Genomic DNA, 16980 nt, shown 5'->3' on the forward strand with positions numbered 1-16980 from the left:
CTACAATGGACCCCAGGGAGGCCGCCAAGCTGTTGGTCAAAGGAGGCATGGGTGACCATAGAAGGGAAGATCCCTTAAATGGAATGACTTGCGTGGCCCCTCAGGAAAGCTCTCACAAACCGACCAACGCGGTCACCAACCATGCTCTGATCATTTTCAAGTTGTTGAAGTTGCTCAGCGGATTAATAGGATATTGCACTGGCTTTCTCAAATGCACACACACAGAATCACTTAATGCCATTTTCAAGGACAAAAAAAAAAAAAAAAAGACAGAGAGAGAGAGATCCAAAAGCCCTGCAAGCGAATAGAAAATAATAACAGCATAAAACAGACCCATCCTCCTCACCACCAAGCAGCGCTCCCCCACCAACCAAGCAGCCAGCTCATGTCTCCTGTCTGTCCAGCAGGGAGAACACGTGATCTCCCATGGCATCTGCCTTGTACACTGTAAACCCTCTTCTGTCCCATTTCTTCTTCGTTGGGTCACCTCAGAAATAGAGAAGGGGGCTGTGCTAAGGAAAGTCCAGCTGAAAGTGCACACCCAATTTCCAGCCTCATTCTAGGCCAGAGAACACAACAAGGCAACTTCTTTGTGACCTCTGGAGTTTACCTTAATTTTTCAAAAGTCTAACTAGATCTAGTAAAGGGATGGGGAAAAAAAGTACTTGACGTAGAATTGCCTCCTGGATGCCTGATTCAGGTAGAGGTTTACAACATAATTATTTGGTCATATTTACCTAATGTCTTACCTGCTCTATTATCTGTTTTTTCAGATGTGTGCTGTTTTTGATTTTTAATTGCTCTTATTTACCAAATGTCTTATTCATTATATTATCTGGTTTTTCAGATGTGTCCCCTTTTTTATTTCACTGTAAAGAGAGCCTGGCCTAGCACAACTGGCGACTCGCTTAGTAACCCAAGAACTGTCAAGCACCCTGTCCAGGTTGAGCTCAGAGATTTCATAGCTGTGACTGATGTTTCTTTTTATCTTATAAAAAGCAATGCTTTTTATAAGAACTAAATAGCTTGCCTTCAAAGGGAAAGTTTAAATACTGACAATTTTTGTGTAGCAAATGCCTTCAAATGTTCAAAAAGATTGTTTCTAAGGTATCCCCATCATTTCCTAAAAACAAACAAGCAAACACACAAACCTTCAGGATCTTTTGTAATTTAAGGAAGTTACATTAGTGCTTACATTTCCAAAAATACCCATATGGATAAATATAGTCTAGTATGTCCATGGGAAAAGTACAAGGGAAACATATTTCCAAAAAATACAAAGTCAATGACAGACTGAATGAATATAATATACTTGATAGTGTTTTGGATGTTCTATTTTATGTCTTGCCATTCTTTTTTTTTCACTCAAATACTAGACAGAAAAAATATTTTGGTATTTCTATTCTCTTCTAAGAAAGTCTAGGCTGCTTTACTTGTGGCCAAGCACAAAGTTAACTAGAATCCTTTAATAATATAGCTCACTGTATAGATTCAGATAAGCTATGGGAAAAATCATGTCCAACAAAAGATCATAACAACATAGAGAAAATACCTGTAGCAGAGCATATTCCTGTTTTTCTTTTTCTGTCCAAACCAGTGTTTAGAAGGAAGTGCATTCTGTTCCCCCTTAAAGATTTTCCTTTCCTTCCTTTCCTTTCCTTTTCCCTCTTAAAGCTTTTCTTCCTATCCTTTGTTTGACCGACGACATTATTCCTTGAGTTTTAATCAGCACTCACAAACTATATATACTGTCTCAGTCAGTTCAGTCAGTGTAATGCCATAGACTAGTTGGCTTAGCAAACATTTATTTCTCACAGTTCTGAAGCTGGAAGTCCAAGTCCAACATCAGACTGCCAGCCTATGCCCCTACACGGCCTTCCTTGGTGCATGCATATAGGGGAAGTCATAGCTTTTCTTCTCTACTTTTTAAAAAATTTTTATTGTGGCTGGGTATGGTGGCTCATGTCTTATAATGCCAGCACTTTGGGAGTCTGAGGTGGGAGGATCACTTGAGCTCAGGAGTTCAAGACTAGCCTGGGCAACACAGTGAGACCCATCTCTACAAAATATTTTTAAAAATTAGCTGGGCTTGGTGACATGTGCCTGTGGTCCCAGCTACTAGAGAGACTGAAGCAGAAGGATCTCTTGAGCCTGGGAGGCTGAAGCTTCAATAAGCCACGATTGAGCCACTACACTCTAGCCTGGGCAACAGAGCAAGACTCCATCTCAAAAAATAAACATGAAAAAGTATCATCTTTTTAATTGACAAATAATGATTGCATCTATTTATGGAGTAAATGTGATGTTTTGATACATGAATACATTGTGGAAGGATGTATATTCAAATCAGGCTAATTAACACATCTATCACCTCAAATATTTATCATTCCTTTGTGGTAAGAACATTTAACATTTTCTCTTTTAGCTATTTTGAAATATACAATACATTATTATTAACTATACTCTTTATGCTGCTCAATAGAACACAAGAATTTAGTCCTCCTATCTAACTGAAACTTCGTACTCTTTTCCTCTTTTTATAACTACATTAACCCATCATGAGGACTTTACCCTCAGGAACTCATCTTACCCTGATTACCTCCCAAAGGCCTGACTTCCAAATACCATCACATTGGAGGCTAGGGTTTCAACATATGAATTGAAGGGGGCTGGACATAAACATCCAGCCCATAGCATATACAATCAGTTTATAGGTCCTTACAGTATAGATTCGTTAGGCTATTTTATGAACTCTCAACTATAAGTTCTCTGTGTGTGCATGTGTGTGTGTATCCAAATTACCAAAGGGTTCTTTTAAATTTCTCTGTCTCAAAACTATTTAAGAACTGATTGTTCTTGCAGCCACAACTATTAAGAAATAGCTTCATACATCCAATTTAACAAGGTGATGGTCTATGTGGTTATATTACATATTACAGGTGGATCATAAACTATTCTAAGGGTTTAAAATTTTTTCTTTTAACTTTGAGGCTTGACGTAACCCAGGAGGACCCACAGAAACCAGATGTCTACACACTCTCACATGTTCATATTTAACTCACTTCAACAAATATTCACTGAGGCTAGGTCCTGGGGTTCAAAGATGAGTAGGACACAGTTCTTCTTCAAAAAGCTCATAATCTGGGCAGAAATCAGTAAACAGATAGCCAACTGTTTTTTAATGTAATAAGTATACAGCTATCAATATGAAAGAAAGGATCTGTGGGTACACGAGAAAAATTGATCCCCGGAAAACGTGTGGCAAGATGGTGGGTTTGCTTTATCCATTGCTTCCCAATATTCAGCTTTACCGCTGGGTGGGATTGTGAGGAATTGACCACCCCCCCGGGGAGGGGGTAAGTTCCAGGGATAGGTTCCACAGGTAAGTCCCTATAAGTATAAGCCCTTCTGCACAAACCAAGACCTTTTCAAATGATTAGTTAAAAAATGGACTTTGTCTACTAGGGACTGATTCAAGGAACCTAATTTGGTCCAGCCAGAGGGAAATCTGGGACTTATGTTTGAAAGATGCCCTATCTCTCCCACTCCAATTTCTTTCTATTATGAGACTTCTTAGTCTCTTTTTCCAGTCCACCCTTCTCCCAGACCTTTCAGTGTCTGAGGGATCCAAAATCAGTCTTTGGTCTTCTTTTCTGCTCCTTGGTGATTCCTTCAGTCTTGCGACTTTAATATTATGTGTCTGCTTTCAAATTTGAAATAGATATCGCCCGTCTAGATTTCTTTTCCAAATGCAGACTCCTAGAGCCCTCTACTCACTTAACAGCTACCCCAGGATGTCTAACAGGCTTCTAAAATTTAACGTGTCCAAAACTCAAGTCTGGATCTTCCTCCCAAACCTGTTCCTACCCACAGCCTTCCCCATCTCAGATAGTGGCTTAGGCAGAAATGCTTGGAGTGATTCTTGACTCTTCTGTCCTCTCTTTCATCCAGTCTGTCAGCAAATCCTGTTAGCACTACGTTCAAACTTTTCCAAAATCCTACCATGTCTATCACCTCCACAGCAACCACCCCAGCCCAGCCACTATCACCTCTTCCCTGGATTATTGAAAGAGCCTCCTGAGTGGTTTCTCAGATACCACTCTCACTCCCCTACAGTCCCTTTTCAACACAGCAGCCAGAGAGATCCTCTTACACTTGGAGTTGTATCATTTACTCTTGGGCTCAACGCCCTGCTGATGAAAAGCCCTTGCCCTGGGCTCATAAATTTGGGCCTCTACTGCTTCCCTGATCTAATCTCCCACTACTACTCCTTCACTCATTCCACCCCAGCTACACTGGCCTCCCTGGCTGTTCAGACGTGCTGGATGCTCCTGTCTGGGGCCTTTGTGCTGGTTGTTTCCTCTGGCTGCAATACCCTTCCCAAAGTTATTCATGCATCTCACTCTGTCATATCCTCATGTCTGCTCAGATGCCACTTTCTTGGTGAAGCTTTTCTTGACCACCGTCTATAAATTGCAACTGACCCCTTCTTATATTATCAGTCTTCTGTACTCCGAACTGTTTTTCTTTTTTCATTGACTTTATCATCATTAAACATACTGTATTAGTCTGTTCTCATGCTGCTAATAAAGACATACCTGAGACTGGGTAATTTATAAAGAAAAGAGGTTTAATGGACTTACAGTTCCACATGGCTGGGGATGCCTCACCATCACGGTAGAAGGCAAAGGAGGAGCAAAGTCACATCTTGCATGGCGGCAGGCAAGAGAGTGCCTGCGTAGGGATACTCCCTTTATAAAACCATCAGATCTCGTGAGACTTATTCACTATCATGAGAACAGCATGGGAAAGACCTGTCCCCATGATTCAGTTACCTCCCACCAGGTCTCTCTCACAACATGTGGGAATTATGGGAGAGATTTAGGTGGGGACACAGCCAAACCAGGTCACATACTATGATTTTATATATGTGTCTATATATATATGTATATACATTTTTACAGGATATCTTTCCCCATTTGAACATATGCTCCACAAGGACATGAATCTTTTTAGACATGGGGTCTTGCCAAGTTGCCCAGGTTGGCCTTAAATTCCCGGGCTCAAGCAATCTTCTTGCCTTAGCCTCCCAAGAAGCTGGGACTACAGGTGCGTGCCACCACACCCAGCATCAAGGACAGGAATCTTTGTCCGTTTTATTTTACTGCTATATCTCAAGGGCCTAGAAAAGTTCTTGGCATGCAGTAGGTGCTCAATAAATATTTGTGGAATAAACTTAAAAAATTGAGAAGTCAGTCTGAGGGCAAGTCTAAGACACATAGGAAAAAATTATGAGAACTGGATCTAAAGCCTTGATCAAATCATGCCTGAAGCAGACATTATTGCTGGACTTTTTCAGTAGCCTAAATCCACTACTGAATTTTACTTTTTAAGCCAGTCTGGGTTCTTTTTTCTGTTAATTACTAGCAAAGGCATCCTAAAAGATACTTAAGGGAAAGGAAATTTCAGAGATCTCATGTAAGGAGGACCCTAAAAGGCAGAAAGGAGTTCAAACTCCTTCACAGCCATGCCACTTTTTAAGTGGCCTGTGCTCCCTGTCTGCATTTTCTCATCAACTCTAAAAAGAATTCCACACCTACCCTTGCACTGAAACTGCAGTCACTCAGCTCATCAGGGACCTCCTGACTGGACATTGTTCAACTCTTCTCTTGCTTATCTTCCCCGTAGAATCTGTCTTCTCTGCAGGGTTGGTCCCACCCATTTCTCCTCCCATGCTTTCTGTTACATCACTTTTTCCTGGATTTGCCATTTTCATTCTGGGAATTCCTTCATTCCTCCATGAAAAAGGCTGGACATCTCATGAAATTTGGTGTTCCCAGGGCTATGTCCATGGACTACGTCGCCTCCTACCTGTAGCCTTTCCGAGAGCAAGCTCATCCATTCCCATAACTTCATCACATACAAACAATGTGCTGCGAATTCCCAATGTTCTATGGCCATCTCAGACCACAGCACTCACGGATTTCACAGACTAACAGACCTCTCCTCTTAGGTCTCACACAGAAATCTAAATCTAAAACTCAAGAAATAGGATTTATTTATTCTAAAACAAATTCTGTTCCCATCTTGCCTATTTGAATGATCCCACTTGACCCTTCATCCTTTCTTTTCCTAATTCTGGTTGGTTCTCCAGCCATTTCTACTTTATTTATTTATTTATTTTGAGACAGGGTCTTACTCTGTTGCCCAGGCTGGAGTGCACTGAGGTGATCTTGGCTCACTGCAACCTCCGCTTCCCGGGTTCAAGCCATTCTCCAGTCTCAGCCTCCTGAATAGCTGGGATTACAGACACACACCACCATGTCTGGCTAATTTTTGTATTTCTAGTAGAGACGGGGTTTCACCGTGTTGGCCAGGCTGGTCTCAAACTCCTGACCTCAAGTGATCCGCCCACCTTCACCTCCCAAAGTGCTGGGATTACATGTGTGAGCCACTGTGCCTGGCTACTTACTTATTTACAGACAGGGTCTGGCTCTGCCATCCAGGCTAGAGTGCAGTGGTGCAATCATAGCTACCTGTGGCTCAAGGGATCTTCCTGTCTCAGCTTCCTGAGTAGCTAGGACTACAGGAGACAGGGTCTTGGTATGTCGTCCAGGCTGGAGTGCAGTGGCACAATCATAGCTACTTCTGGCCTCAAGCAATCTTCCTTCCTCAGCCTCCCAAAGGGCTGGGATTACAGTTGTGAGCCACCACGCCCAGCTCCATTTCTATTTAAAATTGATCTCCCAACTTCAAGTACCAGTCTCTGCCTTTTTCCTGTGAATCCTTTCACTAACTGCTCTTTATCACTGAAGACGGTACCACACCTAAGGGAGATTTTGAAAATGGGGGGCAGTATTTTTGTTATCACAAAGATTGTGAAGCAGTGTGAGTGTTTGATAGCCAGGTTCCAGGGAGCTAGATGCCCTGTAGTACCTGGGGCACCCACATGTCTTTCACAACTCTCAGATGTCTTGCCAGTTACTAGTGTAGTGCTACCAAGCAATCACATATTGAAATAATTTTCTTTTCGTTTCTTCTTTATAATTAGGCCTTAGGTTGACTTTTAAAATATTATGATTAAATAGGTTGTACTATCTATACATTTCATTTTAGCATAATGAAAATGATGTCATGACTTATTTGCTATAAAAGACAACACTCCTCAGATAAAGTCTAGAATCACCAATCAATACCACAAGTTGCCAACTGGTGGCTGACATACCTAATGTAATTCACATGCATATTTTTTTGATCTAGGGTTGCCACCCAAGATACAGGACACCCTGTGAAATTCCAATTTCAGATCAATGGCAAATCATACTTTAATATATCTCATGCAATAGTTGGAATATACTTACACTAAGAAGCATTCATTGTTTATCTGATATTCGAATTTCACATGGCATCCTGTTCTTTTATTTGCTAAATCTGGCAATTTTAAGCTTCTTGTTTTTGTTTTTGGTTTTCAGTCAATTTTTAAAATCAGTAGATTTTTACATTAAGATTTGATCTCTGGATTTCTTTGAAAGAGCAGAAGGTCTAGATTTGACCTACATTCTTGCACGAAAACAGACAGCTGGAGTGAAGTGAGGGCTGCTCCTCTTAGACGGGGCCTGCTCACCACAGTTCACGACAGTCCCCTACCCTGTATTCCACCCAACACTGTGACAAGTAAAGCACTGCCACTAATCTAAGTATTTTCTGTTATACTCTTACAGCTAAGAGGAAAGTGAAATATTTCTTTTAATCATTCATTGAATCTCTTAAAAATGAAAAAATAAAAGACAAACCAATAGGCCCACGTTTCTTAAAAAATGGGAGGAAATACATTTTTCTTTGAAGAAATGAAGAATTTTCCTATGTGTTTTCTTACCCTGGACCAGCTTCACTCATAAGCTGGGAAACATTTAAGTCTGTGACGTCTTCCCTAAGCTATTTTCAGACTGGTATACCCAAAGCTGCAAATATGATTATGTCACTTTCCCGCTTAAGTAGAAAAACCCTTCAGTAGCTCTCCATTTTCTCAACTTAAACATCCAAAAATATTTAACATGACCCAAAACCCCTCCCAGCTTCATTTGTTCCTCCTCTCACTTGCTGTCAATTAATCCACTTTCAAAAGTTTTAAATTAGTTTCAAATATTCACCAGTTCCCTCCTTCCTTCATGCATGTCTAGGAAAACCTCTTCCTCCTTCCCATCTTTCAAGTCCCAGCTAAGGAATTACCTCCTATGAGAAGTCATCATTCCCTGAACCTCGCTTCCCTACCTCCAAATCTGGGGTAGGTCTCCCCTGTGAGCTGTCATAACTTACACACTCCCACTGTATTATAATTGCCCTTTTACCTCTTTGTGTGCCCCACCAGACTGTAAGCTGAATGTTAGAGACCTGGATTTATTCACCTTTCTAGCTCCAGGGCCTGGTACATAAGTAGGAGCTTAATATATGTGGAATTGACAAACAAATTAACAAAGAAAGGGAATTTCAGGCAAAAGGAACAGCATGAGCGAAGACACGGAAGTATGATGGTGCATGTGTGTGTTTGGGAAATAGCAAGAAGTTAGGTGGCTGGTGTTGTACATGGTGACATGGCATAAATCTGGAAAGGATGTGGTATCAGACTGTACGTGTTTTGGAAAACAGAGACTAAGGAGGATGAACTTTCCTTTGTAGGCAATACAGAGCCAAAGGTGGGTTTAAGTAGGAAAAACACATGAGCAGATGTATTAATATGTGACAAAATTGATGATAAAACAGAAATTCCACATTTTTCTCTTTCTTCTTTTCCTTAAGTTAATTTTTCTCTCTAGCACTGATGAAATTGAGAAGATGGAGAGAGGGAATCTGGGAGAGAAGAGAGTGTACTGATTTAAAAACACAGGAGTTAGAGTCAGACATATGTGAGGTTTAAATTTTTGGCTTTGTGTGAATTTTCTTAACTCAATTTCCAACACTGTTTTCCCAGCTAGAGATGCTAGGATGAAGATAGAATAACAGCCTCTAACCTTCTTCAGAGGGTTGCAAATGGCTAACTTAAACAATGTGTGCAGATTGCCAAGCACAGAGTTTATATAAAATAAGTGTACAAAAAATGTTAGTTGCCTCGTGTAGTCCATGTGCAGGTCGCCTCCATGGGCTACTTCTGGGAGGAAAGCAAAGAAGAGAGGAAGTTGCAGTTGAAAATGGAGGGAACTGCTCCTGCTCAGAAGAGAACAAATTGATACTTACTGATGCCTCCTCCTCTCTGCCACCAATTCAGTAACATTCCTTTTGCTTTCCTCCTACTTTAAATTGGCTCTCTAAAATAAGGATCGTCTTCAGGCAAAACTGTGGTGTGTAGACCTCACCAAGGGTCTCTGCTCATAAATTCCTGGTCCCTGAGGCCATCATGAGTGATTCTGACCCAGGTGAGACACCCCTGGGGGGAAACAGTTCTCCTCTTGCCCCTGACTCCTGGGCAGTTGTTCCTCTGGCCTACTCTTTTCTCTCTGTGTCCTGTTCCCTCCAGTTCTACAGAGGTGACCGAATGCAAACCAACCAATTCATTCACAGTGAAGGGGACAGTGGATGAATGCGAGCCCCCTCTCCCATCCCAATAAAGGCTTGTTGAGTCTCTACATAAGGAAATGAATGTTCTTGGGTTTTCAGACACCAGAGGGAGGTGTGAAGGAAACACAGGGAGCTGAAGTTTTCCAGGAGAGACCTTGGAGCTCAGCGCTCAGAGCAGCTCTGCCTGTATTTGTTTTAACTTGGGAACCGCAAGATTTCCTTTAGTTCTGAAGATGGGAAAAAGAACGTCAAAAACCGGCAACCGATTCAGACATTTTACACCAAAGGAAACTGAAGACCAGAGAGTTACGTGGCTTGAACAAAGCAACTCAACAGCAGAATGAGGACCAGAACCCAGGTCCAGCTGACACTCAGCCCAAGGCTCTCTGAGCCGAACACCTCTTCAAGGAAATGGCTGTGCCCATGGCTCAGACTGTGGCAGGGCTGCAAAGCCCCTGGTTAGTTGACAACATTGCCAATTAGCTAGGGCCTCCCCTGGCCAGTTCCAACCCACCAGCTGGGTTAGGACTGCAACTTTGACCTGTGTCCAAGTGCCCAGGGATACCTTGAAAGCTCAGACCTGCTGTGCCTGCTACTGAGGCCCTTGGCATTTTTGCCATACTGTGCACATCGCCACATAACCTGGACAGAGTTCATTTGGGAAACTCCATTTCTGAAAATGACGGCATTAATAGAATTGAAAGGAATGTCGCATTTTCTAAAGAGGGCAGACAGGAAGGATCTGTGACTCTGATGGAGTGAATGAATGAATGAACATTGTTGAGTGGCTGTTGGTGCCAGTGGCTCTCCAACATGCTTCCGGAGTTCTGAGTATAATCTCATCTGTTCCCTGTGACCCAAACCTCCTGCCAAGTCTAATCTTATTCCCACTTAACACGTGAGGACACTGGGGATCAGAGAGTTAAAGTGACTGGCCCAGTATTACATCAGATGTTGATTTTGCCCAACCCCCAACTGCATCTGAGTGCCCTGTTACCCAACAGCTGCCACCCCAGGTGGCGTTTTGGCTGATGGATAAGGTCACTCATACAGACTCTCTCTTGCCAAATATCGTATGTGCACTGCAATGACTTACTGAAAAAAAATGTTTCCAATAATACTGTTCCACTAAATATCTAGTAGGAATGGTGGAAGGGCTTCTTCCCTGTTGTTGGAGAAACTCCTCCCTTTTGATCCACATTTTTCCTTAAATTGCCTGGGGTATTCAGTGGGGTGGTGCCTGCTCCTGCAGCTGTCTGGTTGCCTGACTGTGATCATGGTACTTGGACACTGATCTGGAGTAACTTTCTCTGCTTCACCTATAGAAAGAGAGTGAACTGGGTTCTCTCTCTCCTCCCACCTTTGTATGTATAAAATATATTTGTGGTCTCCATTAGTGCTGTTCAGCTATTTCCAGCTCTCTGCCTCCGGTACATCCGCCTTCTTGCCCCGTGTGAGTAGGTGCGGTCATAAGACTGGTTCTGGCCAATGAAGTTTGATGATAGGTGATATGTGTCACTTGTAGGCTGAGCTTTTCATAATTGCTGGAAGAAAAACTGCAGACTGCACTTCTCCTCTGCATGTAAGCAACAAAATCTGAGGAGCGGCTGCTCCATCGCCTGGATCCCTGAATGACTTCGATGGGCAGATGACCACTGGCACCCCACAAATCTGCAGTGGACATCAGCATCAACAAGAGCTTCTCAGTTGTTTTAAGCCCTTGAGAATGTGGGGCTGTGTGTCAATGCTGTATAAGCAGCCTTGCCTGGCAGATACACATTTACAGACCCAAACGCTTTTTGTGCAAATCCCATTTCTTTCTCCAAATAAACCTAGGAGGTAGGTACTATTGCCATGCCCATTTTACAGATGAAAAAGCCCCAGCTGAGAGAAGTTAATTAAGTTGTCTAGGATCACTGCAGATGGCTGAGACAGTTTTCCATTCCATATCTCTGTAGCTCCAACTCCTGCTCTTAATCAACACACCCCCTCTGTTCTCTCTGCCTAGGTGCTTTCTAAGCCAGGAAGCAAATAACATTTGTTACACATTTTCCCAAAACATGTTTTTGCTTCATCATGTCACTTACCCTCACTCAACTTTCTTACTGTATTCAAAAGCCACATTAAAGAAAGAAAATTTGGTTTTTAACAAACTATTATAGCATCAAAAATTATAGTTCAATGGTTGACATTCTATCACTTTCTAGAAAATGTGATTTGGCAAATATAAATCCTCCTCACAGCAAGTAGCCCTCAGCTAAGAAAATTACTTTTATTAACCAAAAAATTATTCTTAGAATTGATGGCTGTGTAGATGACCTTTGGCTTACTGTAATATAGCAATGTGTCTACCACAGTAAAAATGCCAGAGCAAGACAGGTCCCACAAAAGGCAATAAAGGAACAACATTCCAAAGACAAATACACTTGAGACACATATGACAGCCATGGGAAGGGGAGAGTAATCAGTTATAAGAAATGACAGTGTTTTGGCAGCCTCAGTTACTTTAATTGACAGGACAAATAAAACTAATGTAAAATTTTTTTTCAAAAAAAGAGCAAGTCATAAGAGTTACAGATATAAATCAAAGTAAGTTTTGGCCTTTGATTTAAATCTGTTGGGCATCCCTCTTTTTTCAGGGCACTGAGGGTGGTGTTTCCCTGTTACAGACATTAAAATGTTTCTAGTTCTTCTACTAATTTTTCCTTGGTTATCTGATTTAATCTGGGTTTTATTCTGCTGTTAATCCTCTCAGACTTACTTTGCCCTTCAGATATTCTCTTTAAGGCATGTCCTCATCTGAGCATGTTTATGGCTAAATGCAAATCCTCTGTGAATTTAGGCGAGAATATAAAGGACGATCCATTAAAATAGTCATTGTTTTTTCAAATGCAACTGGCTCTAAAGAGATTGTGAGATATTGTATTGTGACTTTTGGACTTTCTCAATTTGGACCCCAAAATATTAACATGACTTACTTTAAAATTCCTTAGATACTCTCAGAGAGGCAGAAATGAAAGTATTTCTTAAGCAATGTTCACATTTATTCTGTGAATAAACATAAGAACTCCAAATAAAAAGTCTTGAAAACTGTAGGGAAATCTTTCCTTTGTTTCTTGGGAAGCTTATCTATTAAAATGCATCAAGCGCTATAAATACCCTCCTCTTGATTATTATTCTTCACCTAGCATATCACTACTAGAATTGGGACGAACAAGCTCCACTTTATTTGTTGGTCAAAGACAAGGGTATTGGGATTCTTGCTAAAGAACAGGACATAAATCCAGGGCTTTTGAAGTCTTTAGTGGCTTAATGTTAAAACTTTGCTTCCTCAAGATGAAAGTTCAAACACAATTTAGGTCAAAGGTTAAAGAAGTCTGCCACTTCAGTGGGCAGATAAGGGTTTTGAAGGTTTCAGCTGAGGCCTAGTGACTGGGCCAGGCAGGGAAGAGGGAGGAAAAAGGAGACCCGGCTCCACCCTCAGTTATCTGCCTCCTGTTTCCTTAAGAACTAATGTTCATTAAACTCCTCTGTTTTAATAAAGAAACAGAAATTCACAACCAAAAAAGTAAATCCTACCTTTGTTCTGGCAAACTAGGTCAGCATTCTCTGTTCCTGCTGTCAGTTTTCTGCAGCTTGGGTTTCACAATGAGTCACAGGTATGTATGAAACTGCTTGATTTAACTTTTCGTTTTTCCCTATCTGAGGACTCCAGGTTCTCTTAGTCAGACAATGATTGAGTTGGCAGGTGTTTCTCTTGGAAGACGCCTAAGTGCAGACAGCAGATCTGAGGTCTACCTTTGCACAAGCTTGACTTGGAATTGAAGCCTCCCAAACATACAAGCTGCGTGCAGAGATGCCACGGCCACATAAAAGCGGCTTAGCAGCATGGAAACTTTATTTTTTTACAACCCGTTTCAATGGGATTGGATCCAGTGGTATAAATTTCACTAAGCCTGCCTTTTAAAAAAAGAGATTCATTCACATTTTCCCTAGATTTCTGGTTCTCTTCCCAAACTCATCAATATTGCCATTTAGCACTTCTGTGTTAATTGTAAAGCCAAGATAAGGATTTTCTTACATAAGCTGTAAGACAATGGCAGCCTTTGGATATAGTTCTGAGGCATCAAAGACTATAGACACAGACTGTAGATGTCAGTGCAAATACAGAAAGTAAATCTTTCCCCTGCACAGCAGATGAGGTGGCATTCATGATTTCCTCCACGTGCATGGCCTCAGGGATGGAGACAAGGGGTCCTAGGGCAAGATTTTTGTAAGGGAGGACTCAATAATCAGTAAAAAAGATGATTTCACGTGTGTGGTCCCATAGCTAGAGCCAGGGAATAAGAGCTAGGAATTCTTGGGTCTTATGATTACATCTATTGCCAACTCACTGTGCACTCGAGTCTTGGTTATTCTCCTCTGTTTCATGACTATAAATGAGTATGACTCAGTCATCAGGCCAGTGTAAGAAACCTATGGGAGGCGCGATATTTCCCCTCCATATTAGCCACCCTCTTAGAAATGCCTTTATGTATTCCTTCCCCTGTTAGCACTGGTAGAAAACAGTGCAGGGTATGGCGGGACATGGAGCTGGCATCCCGGAGTGAGCAAATATTCTTCAGGTCACACAGCTGTGACCCCAGTTCCCCACTTCTCTTCTTATGTGTCCCCAAAGCTTTCTTAAGCTGTGTTAGAAAGATGCATTGCCATTGGTTAGAAGTGCTTCTGTCTTAAAACAGAAATTCTTACCTCAAACCACAGATAAGTCTATTTGAGAGGAAATTTAAGAATGGGGGCCTGAAGGCTAGTGTTGGGTTTAATTACATGCACTTACACAGTACTCTTCACACCTGGACTAGAGCAGAGCTTCACAAGCACATGAAACACCTGGACATGTTGGTAAATGCAGATTCTGATTCAGGAGGCCTAGGCGGCTCTGAGATTCAGCATTTTTAGCAAAGTCCCTGATAATGTGATGTTGCAGGTCTCTGGCCCACACTTGAGTAGCAAAGAAATAGAATATACCATCTAATTGCCCCCTTCCTTTTCCCAAAACAGAGACGTGGTATAATTTGTGCTTAAGAGTGAGAATCCTAGAGCTGGACTTCCTATGTTCAAATCTTGGTACCAGCAAGTGTCATCATAAGCAATAATTACTTAATGTCATTAAGCTTCAGTTTTTTTCTTCTGGAAAATGGGCTGATACAAGTATTAACCAAGATGATACCTTGGAAATCCAGATGAAAATTGATGAGGGCCTAAAATAAGGCTCTGGTAACAGGGGTTGAGAGAAGAGTATATGCTCCAGAGACACGAAGGAGTTCTGATTGACAGGACTGACCGAGTGTGGGGAGCGAGTACGGGAAGGAGTCAAGGGTGATTCCCAGATTTCTGGAGTGGATGCCTAGGCATTCATTCTAGCCACTGAATACACAAGAAGGTGCATGTGGTGAGTGGGGAGAGGGTGGCATTGGGGAGAAATGATGAATACAGTGTTGGACACAGTGATTTCGGGATCTGGGCTGGAGACACAGGTTTGAGAGAGCTCACCATGGAAAACCAAATGGGATGACAAGAAAGAAGAAGCTGGGACAGAACTCCAGCTAACCCTCATGTTCAGGGAGTGAGCGGCAGAAGATTGACAAAAGAGACTGAGAAAGAAGTATTGGAAAAGTAGGCAGAAAACCTGGAAAATGTGGTACCATTTCAGCAGGGAGGTTGGAAAATGGTAACACTGGCAGAGAAAGGGTGAGTAGAAAAGGAAGCACGTTTAGAAGAGAGCAAATTCCATATTTGATACAGTTTTTTTGTTGTTGTTTTTGGGGGGGTTTTTTTGAGACAGGGTCTCGCTCTGTCACCCAGGCTGGAGTGCAGTGGCATGATCTCAGCTCACAGCAACCTCTGCTTCCTGGGTTCAAGCGATTCTTGTGCCTCAGCCTCCAGAGTAGCTGGGACTACAGATGTGCACCACGATGCCCGGCTAATTTCGGATACACTAGTTTTGAGATGTGAGAAAACTAAATCAACTAAGTAGGGATTTTGAAACACACTGTAGATGCCTCAGTAGAAGTAGGCAAAGACCTCTGACAGATAGCAACATTTAGATGCAATCATACAAGACCAGAGAAGTGAGGGGGGAGCAACCAGAAAACGTCTGGGGAAGAGAGGCCAGAAAATACACAGAAAAGGTATTCACAGAGGGTGGTCAGTGGTGGGTACAGCAGCTAGAAGAAAAAGGAGGACTTGTGTGTCATAGGCAATTTTTGTTTTTAAAATGTGACAATTCGAAAAGCTAAAAAACAAGCCCTTCCTCCATGAAAAAAATTAAAAATCTTAAAAATTGTTTAATATAATGTTGTAAGTACTAGAGATTGAAAACATCAGTGAAAATTTGGAGGAAACCTTTAAAATCTGCATCTGTATAACAACCACTCCACTAATTAAAAAGTTCAATAAAGCAAGGCTTGTAAGCAAAATAGCAAATAATTGGCCTGGATACTTTTTGACAGAATAGGCCAAACTGCTAGATAAGTTTTAACAGTGCACGTGTGCCTGAGACCTCAGTTAGGCTCCTTTTAGTACAGAATTTTTGGGTTTTCTTTTCCACATCAGCTGTGGTGATCCACTTTGGATAACAGCCTCCACTGTTCTTCTAATTTTTCTTGCTTTTGTAGTGACCAGAAAATCAACATCAGTCCCTAGATCTGGAAATACTGAACTAAAAATTCTGTGATATAATTATGAACATAGCCTGGGCTGATGGCAAAATGAACAGCAAGACTTGGGAATCCGACCTTGTCCTGTTCATCTTGACATCCCAGCCTTTTGCGAACCCGGAACCCAACCCACAGAGGCACTTCACAAATGTTTGTTGAACGAAAGGCAACATAAAATATTGCATTTAACAAGCTCTGCTCAAATCCCACTACTTCAGAGGGCTTTTCCTGACGAATCCCACTCTCGGAAGGCACTTTGTACTCATGGATTTCTATATAAGCTTTTAATCTTGCCATCTTACAATTATTATTATTCATGTGTTGTTTTTAATTATTCTCTTATTAATTTGTGTGTGTGTGTGTGTGCTTGCACATGTACGCGGGCTTTATTTCCTCAATTCACTACAAGTCCTCTAAGTCAGATCCCTTATTTTCCTCTGCTTTGAATTCCCAAAGTGCCTTATGCAAGTCTGGGGACAGTAGTTACTTGTAGTTGAAATATCTCTCCTCCACTTCGACTGCACTGTTAAATATTTCAATCATTGCCAATAGTTCTTTTGTCCCTAGTATGCATGCCATTTTACTTCACAGAAAAATAAAAGGCTTGACATATTTGAGTGCTAAGATTTCATAATAGAATGAATTTCTAAAAGAGTAAATACTTAATTCTTCTTTATAAGTCTGGTAGAGACTTTATTTTTTATTATTA

The sequence above is a fragment of the Pan troglodytes genome, chromosome 15 (assembly GCF_028858775.2).
Source record: "Pan troglodytes isolate AG18354 chromosome 15, NHGRI_mPanTro3-v2.0_pri, whole genome shotgun sequence".
NCBI classification, from domain to species: domain Eukaryota; kingdom Metazoa; phylum Chordata; class Mammalia; order Primates; family Hominidae; genus Pan; species Pan troglodytes.